A 23,560-nucleotide genomic window follows, 5' to 3' on the forward strand; every position below is an offset into this window, starting at 1 on the left:
CAGCTCAGGCAGTGAATGTCCTGGGCTGACTTAGGGCTTTCATCATCAAGCCTCCCCCTTCCCCTGCAGTGCAGGCAGAAAGTTGTGTGTTCATCATTCAACATCCAAAAGCTCCTATAATGTTGCTCCTTCCTACCCTTTCCAACCTCATTAAACGTCCCATGTGTTTGACACTGCCTTCAATTTTGGCTTTGGTCAAGTGCAGTCATCAATAGGACAGCACTCTTTCCAACCCTCTGCAATCTTAGGAAGGCTCATAACAACCACATCATTCTTGCATGAAGGCTGAGACTGTATATATATATACATAATTATTCCTTTTCCTACATTCTCAAAGAATTTCCATCTCTACTAGTTGTTTTATTTGGCTTTATAATCTACACAATGGTTTTCTGTACCAGTCTTCTCTACTGGTTTTATGTTCCTGATGCATAGAAATGGTCACATTCGTTTCTGTATCTTGCAAATATCTAATTTAATATCCCATACAAAGTTGGGAAGATGTGAAGAGTGGAAGAAAGGCAAGGAGACAGAAATTTTCTTTTAGGTTATGGGCTCCTAGTGAACAGAGACCCCATCTAATTTAACTTGCCACAAAGAATCATAGTTAGGACTCTATAGTCACCAAATTCTTACTCTCCTCAAAAGGTTTTCACACCAAGTGTCAGTCAGCCTGTACTTGATATTCCAGTAATGACCTGCCAGTATGACCATCCAGTAAGGATGTGGGTCACCGCTAACACTGTGCAGTTACTCTGTATTCTCTCCTGTCCTCTGCTCTGAGTTCTGGCCACACCCTGTCCTATGTAGCAACCTTTATATACTCATCTTCTGCTCATTTCTCATTTAAAGAGCTTCTCTGGCTTCCTTCTCCACTGTCCTCTCAGAATGATGGCATACAGACCTCTCATGTCATTAAGGGTCTTTGTTATGCATGGTGCCCACGCTAAAGGCACCAACCCAATAAAGACACAACAGCTCAGGACCAAATAGGAGAACCAGTTCTCATGTTGAGCCACTATTCCACGTCAATTCAGTGCAATACTTAGCATACTTGCTTTGCACTTATTTATTCCCAATGCACTTGATAAAAACACAAGTTCTATACTGTGGTTTTAAGACCCCAGGTACCATAGAGACTATCTGAGTGCAAATCTCCTAACTTTACTAGCTATTATTTTGAGCACTATTTTTTAATATGTCTATGAATGGTCTGGGGGGCCTGTTAAAACATAGGTTATGATTCAGTAGGTCTGGATTAGGATCTGATATTCTGCATTTCCTGTAATTGTTAGGTGATGCCACTATTGCTAGTCCACAGACCAAAGACTTTCACTAGAGCCTTCCTCACTCAACCTTGGCTTCACATTGCCAACACTAAGGAGTCTTCTAAAACTTCCAGTACTCTGGCCACTTGCTAGACTTATTGCATCACAATCCCCGGGTAGGATCCAGACATCAGGATTCCAGTTTCCTCACCATAGAATTCTTGTAAGCATTCCATGGTCTTGCCATATAATATACACTTACTCAGGTCCCTGAAACATGGGAACTCTTAATATATGCAGATGTAGGTTTCTGAGGATGCTGTTTCAACAAGATGTCAATAATATTCTTAAATAAAATGTTCCATGTTAAATATACTTGGGAAGTTCTGCACGTGATGGTTTCCTCCATGAGACATACAAATCACCTAAGCTCTCTCAGAAGATCTGTAAGGCAAAAACCTATTATTTAACTTGCCATTTACCAAACATTCATGATCCTTTAACACTTTAGTTGGCACCATTACTTTGTTTCTAAACATTTTAATAAGACACTTGATAAATTTAAATCACTGTTAAGTTACATGCATTTTAATAATTCAAAAAGATTCTATGTACCTTTTATCTAGCTTTCTCTAATTAGAACATCTCACAAAACTGTAGTACATCAATTAAGAGATTGGCATTGACAAAATCAAGATACAAAACCTTTCCTCATCACAAGATCCCTCATGTTACACTTTTATAGACATACCCATTCCCTCCCACCCCTACCTCTCCTTAAGACTTGGCAACCAATTATGTGTTCTCTATTTCTAATATTGTGTCATTCAGTAATGTGATAATAAATGGAACCATATAAAATGTGGCCTCTTGGGATTGTTGTTGGGGTTTTTCCACCCCTCCCCAGGTCAATACATTTCTGTAGGTTCATCTATATTGTTGCATGTATCAATAAGATGCTCCTTTTCATTGCTGAGTAGCAGTCCATGGTCTCTATATGCCATAGTTGACTCAGCCACTGAATGTGGGTTGCTTCCAATTTGGGGTTATCTTGAATAAAGCTGCAATAATGCTATGTACACAGGTTTTTGTATGAACATAATTATTTATGTCTCTGAGATAATCCCCACGAGTGTACCTGTTGGATCATACGGTAGTTGGATGATTATTTAAAAACAAAAACAAAACTCTGCCAAGCTATTTTTCAGGGTAGCTATACTATTTTATGTTCCCACCAGCAGCGTATGAGCGATCCAATGTCTCCACATTGTTATCAGCACTTGGTGCTGCCTCTTTTCTCTCTCTCTCTCTAAGTCATCCTGGTAAGTGTGTAATGTCATCTCGTTGTGAATTTATTTGTGTTTCCCTTATGGCTGCTGACATTAAACATCTTTTCACGGGGTTTGCCATTTGTATGCTCTCTTCAGTGAAAACTCTCTTTATCTTTTTCCTACTGTCTAATTAAATTGTTTCCTTTCATAGGTTGAGTTTCAAGAATTCTTTAAATATTCTAGAGACTAGTTGCTTGTTGGTATATGGTCTGCAAATATTTTCTCCTCATCTGTAGTTTATTTTCATCCTCTTAACAGCCTTTCAAAGAGCAAAAGTTTTAAGGTCATTAAAGTCCAATTTTCATTTTTTTTTTCTTTTAGGGATTACATTTTCAGTAGTAAGTCTGAGGATTTGTTTGCCAGCCCTAGATACTGAAGATTCTCATTTGTTTCTAAAAGTTTCATTGTTTTATTTATTTCAAATAATTTTATGATCCATTTTGATTTAATGTGTTACAATATGTGACAGAGTGGTTTTGTTGTTGTTGTTTGTCATTTTGCCTATGGATGTCTAATTATTCCAGCACCATTTGTTGATTTGTTGAGCAGGCTCTCTAGCTGGTCGGCCTGCTTCTCTCCACATCTCAGAGTCTTATGTTTGTCTTATATATAATGCCCAGGTTTTTCTATTGTACACAGTGGGAGGGATAGAGAAAATTACTTCTATCCTCCTGGAGGCAGGAGGCCCTATTAACATTAACATTCAGTTACGCAGAATTCTACAGTTTGGAAGAACTGGATGACCACATGAAGATCACTCTTCTGCGTGTAATAGAAGAGATGAGAGATATCCCCATAATGATGGAATTCTAGAATCATGTAAAAGGTGGGATGTGCCAGAACCCAGATTTATTAACATGCTCAGATATAAAAAGGTTACTGAATTACTTTAGGACATCTCTTTGAAGTTCATGTTTGAAGAACCACATAACTTTTTAGTCCTTTGGTTATACTCACACAATTTCTCAATATCAGCTAAGGTTATATCAAAGTATGCCTTTAATCCAAATTCCGTTCTTTAATTCTATTTTTCCAAAAGCACCATCCTGAAAGGAAGTGTCAAGATCAGGAAAGTACTTTGGACTATCATAAAAGAGCTTTGGACATCCATTTCTGGGCAAGAAATTAGAAAATTCATGCTTGTCACAAGCTGGTTGTGTGTACAAATATAAAGTGATTCTAAGATTCAAATTCTAGTTGTACCCCTTTGGAAAAATGATTTATCCCCCAGGATAATTTCTCTCATCTATGAAATGGGGTTGAGAGCAGATAGCTCATAAGAGTCTTGAGATTAAAAACATAAAAGTCTAAAATACAAGTCCTTTGTAAAATGCTGCTGAAGTATGAGGGAGTAAGAGGTTACCAAAAACTTTTCTAGCAGCAGCTGGTCCATCCCAGAAGTAATTCTCCCTTCTATTAACAGCTTCAAGCTGAGGGTGTAAGGTGCTGAATAATCTAACAAATCCACATATTTCATTTTTTTGAAAAATATAAAGCCCCTTGAAGGTTAATATATTAGCATTTCATCAGTTATTAATATCTTGATATAAAGTTTGCAGGTATTTAAGTGGGAGTTTGAACCATTGACCAAAAAAGGGAGTTTTCTTCCTAAACACTGATGGGAGGGGACCCTGCAAGGTAGGAAAAGAGGTTTCAAAGAGGAACATCTGTGCTTCGCACAATGTGGCTCAGGTAACCCTAAGCCCACCTGGGATGGGCGTACATTCTTAGTCAAAGTTGCTGATTACAACTGTTCATATGTTTTATAAATAACTAATTTAGGCCTACTAAGTGACAAGTAGGATTCTGACTCTGAAGATACAGCAGTGAACTTTAAAGAACAACTTCCTGGGGCACCTGGGTAGCTCAGTCAGTAAGTATCTGACTTCTTGTTTTGGCTCAGGTCACGATCTCTGTCATGAGATCTAGCCATTGGTCGTGTCAGGCTCTGTATTCAGTGTAGAATCTCCTTGAGATTCTCTCCCTCCCTCTTCCTTTGCTCCTCCCCTCACTTGCTCACTCCCTCTAAAGTAAATAAATCTTTAAAAAATAAATTAAGAAACAATAACTTACCAAAAGAAGGTAAAATTAGGACTTTCATATATAGATATAAAATGAGCATATATTAAGGATTTTATTTAACTCATTAATGAAGAGCCAAGTAGATGTTAAACCAGTTCAAAGGTAGAGCCTAAGAACAGGCACATTTAGCAATCAAATATAAATGAATCTGTAAATGGATGCAAAATGGTCTTCTCCTATAATAGGGAAGAAATCAGAACAAAAATGCTCATTCTCATGGGCTTACATTTTAGTGGAGTTATCAATTAATAAGGTAACTATATATTATGAATAATATGTTTAATTTTGTGGATAGTGGGAAGCATAAATGTTGATTGGCCTGCCAGAGGAAATTCTGAAAGGATAAAGGAATTGCAAGAATACATGAACATTCTGTAAATTCAAGAGACTAGACTCCAATTCCAATAAACTAAGTTCTTTTCAGCTCAAATATTTTATGCCTATAATTTCATCCTGGTGTTGTGAAATCTATCTTGGAATATTTTATCATAAAATTCAAATCTTCCATATCAACAGATTTAAGAACAGGGACTGCTGAACCTCAGGTAAAGGAGTAGTGAATGACAAATGCTATGGTACATGCTCACAACATAGTTGTGAGTATTGGAAGAAATCTCAGAGCCAAAATCTAGGCTAGGGCAATTACTATTCATACAATCCATCTACCATAACAGACTCTCTTGTGCCTGATTGTTACTTTGACTTCTCTGTTTATTCATTTATTCACTCACACATGTATTCCTTCCATCAGTACAGAAGAGAACTTAAGAGTCAATGGTTTAACTTATAGCAGTGGCCCCGCCCTTAGGTTGCTCACTGATTGGAGGGGATGACTACACAAATACACATATATGGTCACATGACTCATAAGGACACGTGACACACTACACAGACAGCAAGTATCAATAAAGTTCATGGCAGAAGGAGGTTAATAATAGGGATTTTTAGGGATAGGTATACTTTGACAAGGTAGAGAATATAGGGACATTTAATCCATGTGGAAAAAAATACACATGCCCATGTTTCAAGTCTAAACTAACCATAGGTACCTGTTCTTTTGCCTACACATTATTTTTATTCTGGTACAGAGCCACGATTTTGCTTTGGGGGAACCCACCCCTCACTCATGCTCAGGTGATACTATCAAAACTGGGGGTCTTCCCTGGGGCATCTTAGCTCAATTTCAAAAGGATGTCACTTTTCCAGCTATTAGGAATGAAAAACAATCTTTTCTATAAAGATTGCTAGGCTTTTGTAGGGCATAAACTTAGAGACATGGAGAATGGTAAACATAGTGAGAATTGGCCTGAAGATAAAACCAACACAGAGAAAATCACAATCAGAGAGTGATTCTCTAGTGATCAGAACTTGGATTCAGCCATGCCTGAAACTAACTAGACTTACTTCCTAACCATCTCAGTCACTATATCGAGCCAAGAAATTCTCTTTTTGTTCCAAACAATGTTACTTAGGTTTCTATTACATAAAACTGAGCAATTATTTAATAATACATGCCAATAAGACATGAACAAGCTGATAATGGACCCTTTGTTCCAGGATTATATAGACCAGTGTGAAATAAGATTGAAAAGTAATTTGGGGTAGGAATGCTTGCATACAAGACCAAGGGACAGAATTTTATGCTGAACAGCTACTCTCAAGCAGTAGCATATATCAAAGTCACCTAGAGAGCTTGTTAAAATACACATGGTTGAATTCCCTCTGCAGTGTTTGATACCAGATCCAAAGGCATCCAGTCTGTGGTCTGGACAGAGATCTATGGTATAAAGTATCTTGAAAGAGGAGTAAAAAAAACAATGTAATTTCCTTTCTTGATCACACTGATTAAACACATAGTGATTAAGACAGTTAGCAGTAGAAGTTGGATTCGGCAGGTCTGGATAACAAGGAAAAACCACAGTGATCCCAATGAGCTATAAGCTAGCTTAAAAGTTAGATTGCAGCCCCTCCTGGGGCAAAAGAAGAAAATACTCTAAATTTTCCCTGTCTCAGCTCTAATTTTCCACTGTGAATACTTTATTCTTAAGTAGGTTCCCCACAAAATGGGGATAAAAATGGTCACCAGCATTAGCTAGGCTCACCTCTTCACAGATTAGCAACCATAATAAAATGTTGTGTTTTCTAACCACTTCAAACCAAAGTCCCAATAACACATCTCATTGGTCTGCCTTAGGCCACATTCCCATCCTCCAAGCCATCACTGTGATTGGGGAATGGAACAAACCCATTGACCAGGATATCCATCCATCCACCTCATCCACCCATCAATCCTTGAAATTGGGAATGAAAGGTACCCTTACTTGAGCCACTTATACTGAGACTGAGGAGAAACATAGTTTCTAGTCAAGGCAGGACTACAGTGTCCACTCTAACGCATGGCACAGATTGCCTACCAGTGAATTTGCCCTCCTCCAGGAAGCCCATCCTCAGGTCATGCTAAAGAGAGGTCCCTTATGCAGTCATGTTTTATGCCACCTGATCAAAATAACATTTAGAGGATATTTCTGGAAAATCTATCATAGGACTATGTTAAAACTATTCACCAATGTATATGGCAGAGAGATCACTGACAATATAAATTCTAGATCCTGGTGAGAAGGGAGAGAAAGGAAGCAGGATAGAGGAGGAAGAAGAGGGAAACAAGAAAGGATTAGGGGTTTTTCTAATGTTCTCACCTCACAATGCCTATGACACAAGTGAGAATATACATTTTGTGAGTCTTCCTTGACATACTTTGATCTCACTGGGTACCTCATTTCCCCAGACCTCAGAGTATGACAAACCTAGCATTCCTGTGATATTTGACTTCTTTTTTAGGCAGAGAAACTGAGTGAAGCAGAAATCCTGGTATTATCTTACCTAGACTAGGAATTGGAGCAAGGATATGGCCAGCATTCTGACATCAATGCTATTCTCTCTCTTTGAATCCAAGGGGCTAGGACTATTGCTCTCTAGTCAGGGTACACAGAGTTCACTGAGTGACAATATCAATAAAGAGACATTCAATCCTGTCTCATCTCTAATCATTCCCTTTTCCTTCTCACTTCCAAAAATTGGTTCATACTGGAAAAAGAAAAAAAAAAAAAAGCTAAACTTTGTATTTCCATCCTACCAAAGTTTACCTCTCTTTCATTTGTATTTTGAAAATAACTATCCTAATCTCTTTTAAAAAAATAAATGAAAACAGAAAATTGATTTGTGTTGCTGCCTTGGATTCCTGAGATAGCACAAGCCAGACACAGCCGAAGTCCACTGCTATTTTGATGCCAGTCCGTGGGCGGCAAATTACTCAAGGACACAAGAGTGACTAAGACTGTTTTCTGTTTGATGTTGATAGAGCAAGTCAATCCAGCGGTTTAAAAAAAAAAGTCACCGAAACTGATGAAAAAACTAAGTGAGGACACAGCTCTTCCACATACTGACTCCTACTTCAGTTAATGAGGTCTGTACTGACAGGAAAAACTAATAGTGGCCGGAAGGAAAGTGGAGCAAAAAGCTATTTTGTAAGCATTAGCACAATATTGGATTTCTCCTTTCATGAAAATTTTATCTACCTAGTCAACTCCTACTGATCCCTCAAAATCCTGCTCAAGCACCTCCCCTTCTTCTGATACTTTCCTTTGACTAGGTCCTACCAGACCTTGGGCCAGACTCCTTTCTAACTTAGGTCACCTTGGTTAGAAAGGATTTATTTACATGGCTATTACCTTCAGTGAGCATGTAGTGACCCGCTGAACTGTTTTGTTTGCTTGCTTGTTTATTTGTTTGTGTTCCAAGCACAATGCCTGGCATGGAGTAGACCATTTCAAGGGTTGTGGGATAAGTGAATACATATCCTGAGAAATCATTTTGAAAACATGATTTTAGGAGATACAGTTTCCTGAGATCAAAGTGACAAGATTGCATTTTTCTAGGAGACATAAAATATACATTCATCCCAAAATCCTTAGCCATAAATTAGCAGTAATTCCTTTATCAGGATTCATGCAAAGACTATTAGAGATAATCCACTATATAAATGCTTCATTAATTGCCGAACCTCATAAGAGACAATCATTATTTGAAGTCACATGGTCTAAATTCCCAGTTGAGAAAACACCAAGCTACAAAGAAATCCAGGGTAAGGCTGGAACTTGCTGACACTTTTGTCAGTGTAATGATTATGGACTCTCAAGTCCCACCAACATAAATGAATCTAGGTTTTGCAACTCAGTAGAAGTGTAACTTCAGACAAGTTATGTAGCCCACTCTCTGCCTTGGTTTTCTCATCTGAAAACTGGGTATAACAATAGTACTTTACTCACGGTTACTGTGGAAAGATAAGTCAATGCATTTAAGTAGGAAGAGAGAGCTGTCATTGTCCTAAACTCTACCAATTATATCCTGATGGTTTTAAGAGTTAAGAGGGTAATTCTATATCCTCCTTCCGCATTCCTACCATCACGGTCTCACCATCCTGTATTACTTTTTTATTTGTTTTTAAGATTTTATTTATTTGAGAAAGAAAGAGAGGGAGAAAGCATGAGCAGGGGGAGGGGAAAAGGGAGAAGCCCGATGTGGGGCTCAATCCCAGGACCCTAGGATCATGACCTGAGCCAAAGGCAGATTGAGCCACCCACACACCCATCGCTTTCCTGTATTCCTAAAACAGGTATTCCAAACCATGTTTTTGTCTTTAGGTGTCTCCAGGTTTCCCCTCAACACTAAAGGCAGCTTTTTCTGGTCACATAAAAGATGAGTTTGTTCTTATAACCTTTGGTGGACCCTTGGTCCTAGATTCAAGTCCACATTCTTTGACTTGGCACACACAGCACTTGGGAATCCCTCCTTCCACTGCCCTCTGGTTACACTGAATGAACCATGTATAATTCCATCAACATGCCAAGCTATTGCTCAGCCTGGGCCCATTATACATGCTGTTCCCACTACTGAGAAGATCCTTTGTCTTTTGCTAAACAAATTTGTCTTGTCCTTATCAGGTCTCAAATTAAACAGCTCTTTCTTTGCTGATCCTCCTAACCTACATAACCCTAAATGCTTGAACCCTAGAGGGAGGATATTATATCCCATGTTAACTCTATTACTACAATAATATATGTAACAGGAACACTAATGCATGCCATGTGTCAGGTACTCATTCACTGAATTGCTATATATTTATTGTATATCTACCATATGCCAGGTACCAGATATATGGGGATGGATAAAGGGAATGTGGTCTCTAGTATTTTACATATTTAGCATTCCATAGGTTATCTCATTTAGTTCCTATAATAATCCTGTAAACTACCTTGCTTCTAGATCACCACATTATGCTTGAATTTCATGCCACAGATCTGAACCCCATCACTGGAATTTAAAGTCCTTCAGAAGATAACCATATATTGTCCTTCATTCATTCTTGACTCCTGAATACAGTGCCTGGAACATGGGTTCAAAATAATTGTTTACTAAATAGATATTACCCAGTCACTGCCATGACCATACACATCTGAGCTACCCTTGCTGCTTTGGCACTGGGAAAATTCCATTTCACCTTTTCTGGGTAGAGACGGAATCAGATTTTTCAAATGAGCTTTATGTAACACACAAACTTTAAAGAGAAAACACGTATTGAACGGTTATATGTTCCAAATTCTGTGTTAAACAGGTTGCTTCTGCTACCACATGTATTTGTCATAATATCCACGAGGTAGATATTAATAGGATTCACTTTTCAGTAATGTGAAGATGGAGGCTCAGAGAGTTGAAGAAATCGCCTCTAGTTATTAGCTGTTGAGCTAATAACTGAAGTGGCAAAGTTGAAAAGCAAACCCCATCTTAGCAGACTGAATGTCTGAATTATTAATCATTGTATTACCTTTCTAGGAAAACAAGCAAAAACCCAAAACAAAACCATCCTAGGAATGGATGTGTTTCTACAACACAAATCCTTTATACGATAGTTTCCCACCCAGGGAAAATGTTCTCATGTGCTCCTCTGAAGGTCAAAATTGCATTTCAAGATACATATTGCAGTAGCCAAAAAATGCCTATTGAGGAATTTAATGACATCACCCACAGAAAGCTTCTGAAAAGTGTCAGATTCCACTCCATCTGTAGCACTCACATTCAGAAGTGGATCCCCAAAACAGTTCAATATTCTTGCCAGCTGGGGTTCCTCTCTTTTAGCCTGTATTTACCTTCTCTCTGGAATCAGTCTCAACCTACTAGTCCCGTTTCTATAATCCTTCCTTCTCCAAAATAGCTCTAACTCTCCCTTCAGATTTGGGGAGGGGACCCATGGAAGTGTCCCAGAAGGGAATTAATAACTCGGGTCCTTGGTACATGTGAAAACAGACAACACAAGCACTGAGGTACACTGACATAATTTTGCTCAGGTTTAATTTAAGTTTTTTTTTTTAAAAGATTTTATTTACTTATTTATTTGACAGAGAGAGAAACATCACAAATAGGCAGAGAGGCAGGCAGAGAGAGAGGGGGAAGCAGGCTCCCTACTGAGCAGAGAGCCTGATACGGGGCTCAATCCCAGGACCCTGAGATCATAACCTGAGCCGAAGGCAGAGGCTTAACCCACTGAGCCACCCAGATGACCCTAAGTAATTTTTTAAGGCAAGACTTCTCCACTCAAATTGAGAATCTAAGACCTGCAGAAGCAAAGACATATCATACCAAAAGAGCTCCAGTCCTGAAAAGAGAACCTTTAACTCCCTACTTGCAGTCCCTGGGACATCCCAGAAGACCATGCTGCAATAAATACAGCCGACGAGAGACATGGGGTGCTGAATCCAAAGCTGGTGAGGTGTGGTCTCCAACAGCAGGGTTTCCCCAGAGCCTACCTGCCCCTGAGTGGCTCTACCGGAGCTGCAGACACTGACTTTCCCCACCAGAACAATAGCAAAAAGGAACCCCTCAGTCTCCCAAGCAATCCCCCTGCCCTCTGCAGCACTGTGCTCCACACTGCACACATGGCCCAGCTTTCTCCAGTTAATCAACTGAATGATGCATTTATTGCCTCGTTTTTCATCCTGTTGTGGAGATTATTACTTGAATAAGTCTTAGTGAATCGGAAATGAACAGAAAAGAATCACTTAACAGCTTATTAGGAAGACATGTTTTCCTTACACAGATCTAAAATCTTCATATAACACGAGTAAACTAAATTCTTGTCATTTATGCCAAAGAAGAGAAAGGCGGTGTACATACATATAAAACCAAAAGCTGTTCTCTTAGGGATTCCTACCCTGCACACTTCTTTGGGAAGAGGATGCCTATCCCAAAAGAACAGAAGATGCTCACGTGAGTCACCCTCAGTCAGCAGGTGCCTCAACCCCCAGCCATTAGCTGGTGTGAACCTGACCACGGAGCTACAGCAGTGGCACCTGACATTTTTCTCTTTCTCTGTTTATCCTCCATTGTCCCAGAAATGCAACGTCAGATCCTCATAATGCCTGGTGAGAGAGCTGGGTATTATCCCTACTTAATCAACTCATTTGATTCAACCAAGGTCTTATGATTAATTTAATTCTGAAAAGGAACTTGAATACATATTTTTTGGATACTTAGGCCGACACTTTTGTGACATTCAGAAATTCTTCAATTGGAAGGAAGAGAAACCTGACAGTATTAACTGATAAGGATTTCATGAGTCCACGTAACTGGAAATTGACATGGCACGGGCTATTGGAGCCCTTGAGTCAGGGCACTGGAGGAAGTAAAGGTAAAGAAGGTAAGAAAGCAAGACAGACGGGGGAAGGGAAGAGGGAGGGAGGAGAGAGAGAAATAGCATGAGAGGAGAAAATAAAATTAAAGGGAGGAGAAAGGAGAGAAAGGGACGGGGGGTGGGTGGGTTTGGAGGGGAGGAAAGAGTTTGCTGCTATCAACTGAGCAAAATCACACCTGAAATAGGCATTAGACTTATTTTAGAAACACAAGAGATGCGCTGTTTGGAATAGAGTGCCCCATTAGTGCAACAGTAAACACAGGAGGGAGGAGCCCAGTGCCTGGCAGGTTCTGCCAAGAGAAAGGTCAGGAAGAACTTCAGCAGATCAGAGGACAAGAAAGAACCCTGCCTCCCTGAATCAGCTTGGGAAAGGCACCCTTCTTGCAAGGGCTGGGGCTTGCCCAGATGCTCCAGTCAAGAGTAAACAGAAAAACCACATTTAGTCTCCACATCAAGAGAAATGAACTCATGGATGACTTTTCTACCCTACCGGAGTAGTAAGAACTCTTGCCTTTTTAAGTTAGATGAGAAAACATTAGCAGGTTTGCTCATGGAGAACCATCCTGACTGGCACCAAGGCAAAAACAAAAACAAAACAAAAACCAACACACACACAGCTGAAAGGATCATCTGGAAAGCCTAGAAGCTTCTGTGGCCCACCCCTCACATTTGCCATCTCCTCAGCACTTGGAAGCGCACTGAAAAGTTCCCACACACAATGGGGCTCCAGGCAGGTTGCGAATAAAATCCACCTCTGAAACATCCCAAAGATACTTTTCTTCACCTTTCACTTATTTGAAAAAAAGAAGAAAAACGTTAGTTACAAACTAAATTAACACATAGGAAGGACAATCAAGAGACTAATGAGGGATAACATATGCCTATCTCCTGGAATTCAATAACCAAACAGTTTGCCACATTTTTGGAATTTCTACTTGGGAAATAAAAAGTTTTTAAATTCACTGCCTTCCCCGGGTGCCTGAATGACTCAGCGAACTGAGAGTCTGACTCTTGGTTTCAGCTCAGGTCATGAGCTCATGGGCTGTGGGATGGAATCCTGCTTCCAATCTGTGCTCAAGTGTGGAAGCTTGAAGATTCTCTCCCTCTGCCTTCCCCCACTTTACATGTGTACTTACATTCGTCATCTAAAATAAATAAAACTTAGGAAAAGATCCACTGCCCTCCGGTCCTCTGTGTCCTGTCCCATTCCCTCCCTCCTTGGGCCAAGAAACCACTATCCTGAAGTAGATGCATAGCTCTCCCACCCATATTCTTATGTTCACCATATATGGGCACAGCGTTAAAGAGCAGATATTCAATATAATATTATGTGTTTACTTTTAAAATTTTCATATGGTCCCTTCATTTTACCATTTGCTTTTTCAAGGCAACAGACTACAATTTTATCTATGTTGACACCTGTGGACCTAGTTCATTTACAAAGGCCACATAGAACTTCTTTGCATGAAGTTAGCATAATATGTTAAATGCTCATTGACTGCTGAATGGATTAAGTTGTTACCAGTTTTTACCATGGCAACAATGATACAATGGACATTCTCTGACAGGTCCCTTATGCAGTGTGCTAGTTTTTCTAGGATATATACTCAAGAGTCCGATAGCTCAGGTGTAGGCTATGCACGTTTTTATCTTCACTAGATCTTTCCAAATTGTTGAAATTGCATGAGACATCAATTTCCCTGAGCTGCACCAAAATGCTCACTCCTCTTGATGGAGGAGATAATGCTGCAACTAGTATTATCTCCTTACCAGAAACATAATGATTTTTCTACAGGAGGTCCAAGGAAGTTGTCAGTCAGCTTCAAAATGGCACAGATACGGTGGGGAAACCAAAGAGACCTACAGTTTGCTACAATCCCCTCCCTGGTATGACATCAGGCAAAGTCATTGCTCTAAGTCTCTTTCTGCCACATGTACCATGGGGTAGGACTGCTACAACCTGCTCGAGTTACAGCTTAAGACTGAAGGAAAGGACACAGAAGTTGCACTATAGCACTGTGTCAGACACCTGTGGAACACTCAGTGTTCTCTCTTTCAAAGTATTGACCTCCCCAAGTGCTTTTGGGATGATCCAGGCAAATCAAGAATGAACTCGTTGCAAGAAGCTGATGACAAAGATACTTGGCCAACCTTTTCCCCTTGGCATAGGGGTTCCACAAAAGGGCAAAGGAAAACGCCATGGATGTGAGAGCTTGGTTGGCATCAAAAGGAAGTAACTCCTATGTCCTGCTTATTCCATCCTCCAGGCCTCAGTGGGGGCTCTTTCTTCTTTCTGCTCTTTGTTTTAAAAGAGATCAAACACACACTCACACACACACAAACACACACACACACACACACACACACACACACACACATACACGTCACATGCAATTTAAAAAAGAAAAATTCCCCAAGGGAACCCATGTGGCAAAGAAAACTGAAAGGCAAACCTACTCCTTTGCATTTAGCCTCCAGGGGGCCATGGATTGTCCTTCACAGAACTAGCAAGAGGTCCTGAACACTCCCAATGGAAGCACAGTTCTCTCTAGGCCGTAGGAATTAAAAAACAAAAACCAAAAAACAATTAAAAGCCTCTCACTCTTGGATGTTAGCAGAGGATGCCAGCACTTAGAACATGAGTGGGAGGGAGCCCAAGAAACAGAGAGAGGTGCTGAGAGAGTGAAAGCAAGCAAGGTGGTAGCAACCGGGAGCAGGAGAAGGCTGAACACCTCTGCTGACTCAATAGGGCAGCCTGCAGGAGACTGCTTTTCCCCTGAAAAAGTGACTAATGGATCACCTGCACCGATAATGCATCCTTCCCGTTATTTCACCAGAAAGAAAAGCACGTTAAGTAGATGCCCAGAAGTGCAGCTGCCTAGGAGTCCTGAACAGGAGACAAAAATAGAGGCCAGTGTGTTTGGTCATTAATAAACCTATTGGAGGAATTGAATCCAGGCATATTCACATTTGGAACAAGCGAATGATCCTGTGAGTCACAGAGTCTAATAGGGTTGACATTCCTTCCTGTCTAGTACAGATGAATTTAACTATGAGTAAAGATCCTGATGGGAAAGGTCAAAATAAGCATTTCAGGTACGTGCCCTTATCGCCATCTCTCATCCTTCTGAGCCAAGCAAGATGAAAGCCTTGGAGCCTAAAATTGTAAGACCAATTAGCAGGATGGATGGGAAGACATTAAGAGAGAAATGTTCCCTAGTTCAGTAAAATCTCATTAATTCAAATCCCATTTGATAAGTTGAGCATAGTTTAGAATGGAATTTCCAATACAGTACAGCTGTGAAGAACATGGACTCCACTGATGACTGGTCTACCAACTCCCCTAAACCTCAGTCTTCTCACATAGACAATGAGGCTTATAACTCTACCTCCATAATTACTACGCTGGTGTGGTAATTTTTTTTTTAAGTTTCTTTTTTTTTAAGATTTTATTTATTAATTTGACAGAGATCAGAAGTAGGCAGAGAGGCAGACAGAGAAAGAGAGGAGGAAGCAGGCTCCCCACGGAGCAGAGAGCCCGATGCAGGGCTTGATCCCAGGACTTTGGGATCATGATCTGAGCTGAAGACGGAAGCTTTAACCCACTGAGCCACCTAGGTGCCCCGCTGGTGTGGTAATTAAAAGGAACAGGGACTTCTAGGGGCTTAGCATAGTTACTGAAACATACCTAGTGTTCAATAAATTGAAGCTATTATTTTTAATCAATAATAGTCATTGGTGTAACTCAAGTCATAGAACTATAGAAATTCTGAGCTCTAATTTTCCTTAGCAATTGTCTGCATATCACTTTTCCCAGAAAATGAAAGGAGCCCAGAAAGGCTTGGCAATATGCCTGAGGTCACACAGCCAAGCCGCTTGCTGCCTCATGTCTTCCAGGGAAACTGGTCTAGGCATCTGTACCACCAATGAGTCATAGGTATTAGCTAGTGCTTTAGGGTCCAAAGGGAATTGCCCTTAGAAGGGACTTTAGGTCTTCAGTATATCAAAGCCACCTAGAATTTGATGGACAAGTGCTTGTTAAGTAGCCAGTTCAAGATATTTCAGTACTTAAATAATGTTATAAAATAATGTTATAAAAAATAAATGTTATAAAATAGCAGGAACCCCCTACACAGACTCCCAGGAAACAAAGCAAGACACACAACTCATTCACACTTGCGGTTACATGGAACCATGTTTTCTTTTGCAAGTGCTGTATAGTGGTATGTGGCTTTTACTCAATAAAAGCAACTATATATTAATGTACCCCTGGGGATAAAAATATATGTTTATAAAAAATAAATTTAAAAAAATAAATAAATAAATAAATAAATAAATAAAAGAAAGCCACTTTTTCAGAAAGCAAAAGGTAGGAGGAAAGAGAGAGGAAAACAGAGAATAGACAGAAGGATAGGGGGTTGGCTATCCACAGGAGAGGGCTCTGTAAAGACTAGCATTTTAACAGCCACCAGCAGCTCCATGTCTGGAATGATCAAGCTAAGCACAAAACAGATGTGACTATCATTTTGGCCTGTGGAGCACGGCTTCTTCTCATACTCTACATCCATGTAAGGTAGTTATATTTCAAAATATAAAGTATTAGATTGACTTTGCTTTTCTTTCTTTCTTTCTTTTTTTAAGATTTATTTATTTGAAAGACAGAGATCACAAGTGGGCAGAGAGGCAGGCAGAGAGAAAAAAGGGGAGGCAGACTCCTCGCAAAGCAGAGAGCCCGATGTGGGGTTCAATCACCCTGATCCCAAGACCTTGGGATCATGACCTGAGACAAAGGCAGAGGCTTTAACCCACTGAGCCACCCAGGCACCCCGATTTTGCTTTTCAACTAAAATACCTTTTGCTTGACAGACCTAAAGTATTTATTTGCTTTGAGTTTTTCACTCATTGTATCTGATGACACCAGACAAATCAATGACTGAGATTTTCCCCAGTAATGTAGTTCTTGAGTGTGTTCAGTGCATATGCACACCATGTACAAATGGCGTAGATATTTTAACTTAATTCAAAAGCACGTTTCTTAATTTATGCTCATTTCTACTTTAAAAATACTACTCTTTATTTTCTTCCTTCCTTACAGGGGATCTAAAACTATTTGTTCATATTTACATGACTCCTAAAAAGCCATGTGTTTTGTCCTGAAGATGGATTCAGACTAATACATTATTATTTTTTTTAAATCCATCTTTCAGGGGCACCTGAATGGCTTAGTCGTTTGAGCATCCAACTCTTGATTTCAGCTCAGGTCATGATCTCAGGGTCATAAGACTGAGTCCCGTAATGGACTCTATGCTCCGCATGGAGTCTGCTTAACTTTCTAATCTCCCTCTCTTTCTGTCCCTCCCCATACTTGCACACACTTGCATGCACTCTCTCTTTAAAATAAATAAATCTTTAAAAATAAATCCTTCTTTCAGTATATTCTGTAACTGTCCCCTTCTACCCCCAAAAAAACACCAACCAAAAACCAGCATCGCACTCATGTCATGTTCCCAGTCCTGACAGCCACACATCGCACACTCGGGCTCCAGTTTCACTTGGATTGCACGTTCGCTGCCAGCCTCTGACAATCGGTGCCAGCAATCCTCTCTTCTATCAGGGCTGCTTGTGGCCCAGAAAAAAAAGGGAAAACAAATGCAGCTAATGAGCTGGAAAAATAACATACTTGTAAGGATCAGTGTAGAGACTAGCTATTTCCTATTTTCAGGAAATGAGGGAGGGGGGGAAGGAGCTCCCCTACCCACACCCAAGCATCACACCATGGACAGCAACACAAGCTAGCAGTTAATTGTTAACTGGGCCCCCTATCTACTCACCCGTCATCATAGGACCAGGAGATGCTATGTTATAGGGTCACAGCATCTGTTTAAAGACCTAGCAGAACCTGCCATGTGGGTGGTTCAGACTTGAAGTTGCTCTATCTTAGGAGCCACAAGTGAGTGGGGGTGAAAAGTCATGATGCAGAGAGTATAGGGTGGCCTTGTTCTGTCAGCAACTGGCTGTGTGCCTCTTGTCACAAAGAACGCACAGGCCTGTGGGCCTTCCAGTTACCCTTGTCCCATGGATTAAATGGGTAGTTTAAATTCAATATTGTCTGTTAAAAGAAGTATATCCAAAGAGGTGGCCAGCACACCTGGATTAATGAGCTGGCAGTGAGAGTGAGGTCAGTGCAGGCTGAAAATCCCCAGCCTGATGTTTTGACAGTTTCTGACTTACAGGGTAACACTCCAGACCAGAACAACCAATAGATGGTGACCAGAGTAAACCTCAGTTGTTTTTACTTACCCATCATCTAAATTTCCTAGGGCTGCTATCACACAGGTCATAAACTGGTGGCTTAAAACAATAGAATCTTATTCCTTCACAGTTCTAGAGGATACAGTCTTTCAAAAAATAAAAAGAGCAAGATGTCAGCAAGTTTGGTTCCTTCTGGAGGCTCTGAGGGGGAGTTTGTTCCATGTCTCCCCCACCCTATAGCGAACCCTGGCCATCCTTGGCTTATGGAGGCATCACTCTAGTTTATGCCTCTGTCTTCATATTGTCTTCTGTGTAGGTCTTCTCTACTCTTCTAAGGGCACCAGTTACTGGGTTTAGAGCTCACCTTAATCCAGGGTGAACTCATTTTGAGATTAATTAGGCCTAGAGACATCCTTTTTCTAAATACTGTCACATTCACAAGTTCAAGGTAGACAAATCTTTGGGGGGGGGTCATCATTTAACACATTAGGTCTAGCATCTATTCTGAGTGATAATAAGAATAAATTGTGTTGGGCTTACCTGGACTCCAGAGGAGAATCTGTAGCACAAGTCAAATTAATCAATAGCCCAGCCCTACAGCTTCCCTGCCTGGATCAGACTGCAACCCTGCTGTCCTGTTAGATTTAGTCCTGGGTCTCTTAAGACATTATGGAGATAAACCCTTCTCCCAGAGTTAATGGGAAGGTTAGAGAAAAAGCATGTCTGACTCAGGATAAAGAGAGCAGAGAGTTCCTGGACTCACCTGTGTGCAAAGGCACCATCACATTTCATTCACAGTTACATGATCTACTTATGACCACTTTTTGGCTTCATTCACCTCATTGGCAGGGTGTAGGACATGGGGGAATGGGAGAGAGTGTCCTTTAATTTTCATATAATAATTAAAAAAAAACCTTAATGCATTACCATTCATTCAACAGTTATTTGAATGCCAGTTATGAGCTGTGCATGGTACTAGTCACTGGGGATAAAGTGATAATAATGAAAGACCTTGTCCCTGCCTTCAGCAGTTCATGGTCTCATGAGGATTGTTGAGCAGTTGTGTTGGGATTTCTGAAATGGGTAGGAGGAAAGCTTCAGGAGGATCTAGAGCTCAATCCCATCTCTTCACAGAGGTGCAGAATATAAGAGTAAAATGCGTAAGCCAGAGTTGCCTGAGAGCCTTTTCACTAGTTTGCTAACTTGCAAAGCAATGTCATCACTCCCAAAGCTGAGGGATACAGATATGGAAATGAGGATAGACAGTGAAGATGGATTACAGACTGGCTGGCCATGTACAGCCAGGAAGGAGCCTGCCCTCTCTCCAGGATATTTTTAGTCTCCTATTCTTGGAGATGATCACAGCACCCTCATCTGCTCAGTACTTCCAGATGAGGAAAGACCAGAGGTAACAGTAAAATGCAAGCTTCTGAAGTCAGGGATGCCACAAAGGGACTGGGTGTCCAAAGAGAAAATCTAGTGATAGCTCTACCACACAGTGATCTTTCTAGGCAAAGAGAACAGTAAGCTGGTTAAAGGTCCATTGGCAAATGGTTATGGTTTATAATTCTGTAGCATATTTAAAACACCATCATCTATTTCCAGTTGGACTACAAATCTCTAGAGGATAGAAAATCTAGGGGACATTTTCTTCCATTTGGCTACTCAGTATTTATACCTTTTTTCTATGAGGGAATCTCATATTTCATAAAACCTAACCTGAGGCCCTCCATAGGGATGAAAAGACCAGGTTATCTCTATCTTAGCTTCTTTCATGGTCAGGGGGTGGGTATAAGGCTCTGTCAACAAAACCTATCAGCACCAGATATTGAGCTGTATATACCAGTAATGGGAGAAGCAGGGACTTTTCTGCTATGGCTGGAATGTGATGGTTGGTCACTGTGTTTGTGGGGGCACTATGCAAGGTTGTAGCTTTCAACAGTAGTACAAACGGAGGAGGCATCTCGTGCCCAGTGACAATGTCATCTTAGCCAATCGAGCTATATGATTTTTAGATGATGTCCCCTGCTGCACAGTTTCTGAGCCTACTTCTTCCATCCTCTTAGAGACTCATATCTTCCAAATTCCTTTTCTGTTTAATGAGGGGTTGGTTTCTGCCTTTTGCAACTAAGAGCTCTGACCTTCTTGCTCTTACTCATCTAACCCCAAGAAAGGAGGTATTCGATAAATAGTTTATTTAAATCTATTATCCTCTCTAACACCACTCTGTGTTAATTTCACCAGGCGTGATAATTTCTCCCCTCCCCTCAACTGGTGAGAAAGGAGTACTAGAGAAGTTAAGTGACTTACAAAGTCACATGGCCAAGAGCACCTGGGTGTCATAGTTGGTTACATGATCAACAATTGGTTTCCGTTCAGGTAGTGATTTTGGGGTCCTGGGATAAAGCCCTACATCAGGCTCTCTGCTCAGCATGGAAACTGCTTGGGACTCTTCCATCCTCCCTCTGCTCCTCCCTCGACTCGTGTGTACGTGCGTACCCTCTCTCTTTCTCTCTCTCCCTCTCAAATAATAAAATCTTTAAAAATATAAAACAAAGTTACATGGCCAGCAGTGAGCAGTCTCTTTCCACACCATACCTGAGGCCATATATACTACTGCTTGTGCACACAACATACCATAATCATGGTCATTTCTAAACTGGATGTTCATTTCACTTTCAAAGTCACATGAGGTTAGACTAACCCTGCACTCCAGCTGGTAGTGACAGACTACAGACAGGCTGACCACAGTCTAGAAACAGAGCCCACAGTGCCCAGCTCCCAACAGTGCCTGGCACCTTCCCTGTCATACACTCTACCCTCTTCACTCAAATTATCTGCCTGGCTGCTGAACTGTACTGTTCTGTCTCCAGGGAACACAGAAAGCAAAGAAAATAAGAATCCACGGCTTACTGCTTCAGCACTGGAGAAGCCTTCTGGATCTAAAGAGTAAAAGCTCAAAACAAACAAACAACAATAAAAAACCAACTTCAGAAGCCAGGATTCTGGCTGACAAAAGGTATAGGTCAGGGGGAGGAGGGTATCAAAATTCCTTACCTTTGCTTCACCCTTACATGCTAAACTCAAATATATATATTTTTTAAAATAAAGTTCAAATGAGCTCATGCAGAGTTTTTAATTTTTTTCAGTCAGTCTTATTTTTGGATTATAGAAGTATTATATGTTGTACAGATAATTTGGAAAATAAAAATAAAGTCAAGTGAAGGGGAAACAATGCGTACACCACTCAATTCCTCAACCCAAACAAATTCATTGTTGGAATGTGTATCTACTATTTTGAATTATCCTCAAGTACTTCAATTATAAAGTTCTCAACGAAGGTACATTTTGTTGATATACTTCAACCACTGCTTAACTCCCAAAAAGCATAAAAACAGACAATGTGGAGTACTAGAATCCAAAAGCAGGCATCCACAGACCTTGAGTCCAAGAAGAAGAAGTACCCTGGCCACAGAAGAAACCCAAAGACCATCAGAGGAGGAGGAAGGCAAGAGAGAAAGTTCCACTCTCAGTCTTAAGGGATGACAGAGCCCTGCATCCTACTTGGCAGAGGCAGGGATGCAGTGATGTGGAATAAGTGCGCTAGAGCTTGGGATCCAAACAGACACTCCCCCCAGGAAGGAAATATGGAGGCAATGAGGCATGACACTGTTAAAAGAGGAACATTCTGGAGGTGGGAGAATAAATATAGCTGACTAGGCACAACCCCCCATCCCCAAAGAAAGGATAATCCAAGATGAAACATTATAGGGAAGAGGAAGAGGTATAAACTCGAATGCCTCCAGGAGGCAGAGAACCAGCAGGCAACCAAAGTAAATGACCGACAGTAGCCCAGGTACAAGGAAAATATGGTATAGGGAGATTTAGCCAGAATTTTAAACACACAAAAACTTTCTTCATTTCAACAGAATATATGACCCCAAAAGATGTCACTTTGGCATGTGGATTATTTTGAGCTGAAGGCACTCAAGACCCAGCAGACTCAAGAACAACTTTCACCTCTTCCTTAAGTACCTACAAGAATTTAGATAGGGGACCTGGATCAGACACAAGAGCTATTACCAGGAACAACTTTTATCTGAATGACTGATCTGTGTGGCAAGATAAGCATCTAACCACCCATCTTCTTATTGCCCAGTGAATTAACCCTCTTCCCATTGAAGCCTATGCCCTACCCCATTCTGTAGCTCAGGATGGCAGAGAAACCTCAACTGCCCAAAATGCCCTTGGGTCTCCTGTTGCTAATAGGGCCTCTGTATGTACAAATATCAATGTTTTTCTCCTGTTCATTGTCTTATGTCCATATATTTATTAGACCAGCTAAAGAACCAGAAAAGTAGAAGGGAAACTCTTCTCCCAGTATACGCCAAAAAGAATTCATTCTCACTTTTTGGCAATATGGAAGCCTTCTTCATTTAACTTCCATTTTCACAATTCTGAGACAGATACATTTCTTTACAGTGGGAAAGACAGCAGGTCAGAGTCAACGATAAATGAGAATGGACAACAAATCTTGATTTCAGGGAGACACCTAGAAGTGATGGAGTATCTAGGAGACTGGACAACTCTTATCCCATCTCAAGGGGTAGGGGTATGCCTCAGCTAATAATAATGAGGAATCAGAATACAGTATTGTCAGATGATCCAATTTTTTAAAGAAAAGGCAGAACTATAAATATTTATGTGCTTTCTACTGGCTTTTAAATTTGCTTCAAAGTTCATTTTTATATTAAATATATTAAGCAAATAAAACACACCCTGTGCTCCCATAGAGCCCATGAACTGCCCATCTGTGGCTCCTGCTTCATGCTTTTCCAGATCTAATATCACAGTGATACAGCCACTTGAAACCCAATGGGATC

Source organism: Mustela putorius, unplaced genomic scaffold (assembly GCF_011764305.1).
Source record: "Mustela putorius furo isolate JIRA1106 unplaced genomic scaffold, ASM1176430v1.1 tig00000407_pilon_pilon_pilon, whole genome shotgun sequence".
Taxonomy (NCBI): Eukaryota; Metazoa; Chordata; class Mammalia; order Carnivora; family Mustelidae; genus Mustela; species Mustela putorius.